Raw genomic sequence first — 1,669 nt, forward strand, 5'->3', positions numbered from 1 at the left:
GTTCCCGCTTTTCCACCTCCTACAGTTAAACAGACTCTGTCTATTCCCAGCTGTCGCCGTTTCCAGTAGGGCTGGGCGGCTAGGTTCCCGATTATTGAAAGCTAGGAGGAATCGTAGGAATCGACCCCGAACCCAATTGCTTACTTTCTAATAAAGTGATTTCTTCCGGGGGTTATCTGGTTGGCTCCGAACATCTCCAGGATTCAGGATAGCCTTGATTTCGGAACACTACGAAGCATCAACTTTTATTTTTCCAAAACAATTTCTTTTCTTTTTTTTTAATTAAAGAAGATGATTTTTATGACTGAATGGGCTGGTGTCCGTTAGTTTACGTAAAAAGGAGTCGGAACTTTTCTTCCGTAGCATTAATCGTGGCGATCGATTCCGGAATCGAGTCTTCGCCCAGCTGTCGCCGTTTCCAGCCCAGTGCCACATTAACTGCAGCCAATCCACACACAGTACGCTACCTCGGAGGTACAAAGTCCTATCTGCTTAATACCTAGTTTTGAGAAATTTGACGTCAAAGTTTTTGAGTTTCAAAACATGTCAAGCTTTAGTAGTAGTAGCAATATAGGGTTTTACGGTGCTCGCAACTGCTAAGGTCATATGAGCGCGCCGTCTTTGAATATCTTGATAATGACTCCGAATGTTCTTACGATTTTTATGGAGCAGATAAAGCATTTGCTTTCTGACCTCCCGGTCTTAGTAACTCAAAACGGCCAAAACTGTCAGATAGAACTTTGTATTTTTCAGGTAGCGATTAGGCTATGAATGAAAGAATACCTTGTAACAAAACGACGCACTCCATAGTGATGGTGGCATGGCTGACGCCATCCAAATCCAAAAAGTGATGACGTCACAGTTTGCTCGCCCACTTCGCTTTTCGTAAGAGTTTTACGGGCACTTGCAACACAATAAGGTCATATAAGTGCCGAAGATTAGAGGTGTTACAAGAGAGTAACAAACACAAAAATGAAGGAGGGGGAGATAAAGACGATAGACGTTTGATAGGAAAGAAGAAGCAAACCACACCAGAGCACCCGCCAACCACCAACTAAAAAATGTCAGATAGAACCTTTTATTTCTCAGGTAGCGATTAGCCTATGAATGAATGAATTCCTCGCAATAAAACGACGCACTGTACAGTGATGATGGCTTGACCGACGTCATCGGAATCCAAAAAGCGACGACGTCACAGTTTGCTCGCCCACTCTGCTCTGGCTCGGGACACATCAAGGCTATTTTATTGTTATTGTTATTATTATTATTATTGTTATTACTCTTAGCATTTTATTCTCATCATTCTAGGCCAAATCAAAAACACCGCCCGTGAACAACAACAACAAGTATTTCCAGAGCAAGCATCACGTAAAGACATTACGCAACAGAACACCTGAGACCTGCTCCGCGTATAAAATGTCATTGCTGGCATATTATACAACAAACATATTATATTATTGTCTCCTTTTTTTTTCTTTTAGTACAGGTTTTACGGCGCTCGCAACTGCATAAGGTCATATGAGCGCTAGAAGATTAGAGGTGTTACAAGAGAGTAACAAACACAAAAAAAAGAAGAAGGGGAGATAAGGACGACAGATATTTGATAGGAAAGAAGAAGCAAACCACACCAGAGCACCCGTGAAACCACCCACATTATTGTCTCCATCAC

The 1,669-nt window shown here is 42.0% G+C and overlaps 1 protein-coding gene across 1 annotated transcript in view; it reads right to left on the reverse strand.

The window, feature by feature from the left end:
* LOC101861551 overlaps window positions 1-1,669 on the reverse strand; it is a gene marked incomplete in the record, with an annotated part of 27,649 nt that overhangs the window by 338 nt on the left and 25,642 nt on the right.

The sequence above is a fragment of the Aplysia californica genome, unplaced genomic scaffold (genome assembly GCF_000002075.1).
Source record: "Aplysia californica isolate F4 #8 unplaced genomic scaffold, AplCal3.0 scaffold01049, whole genome shotgun sequence".
Taxonomy (NCBI): Eukaryota; Metazoa; Mollusca; class Gastropoda; order Aplysiida; family Aplysiidae; genus Aplysia; species Aplysia californica.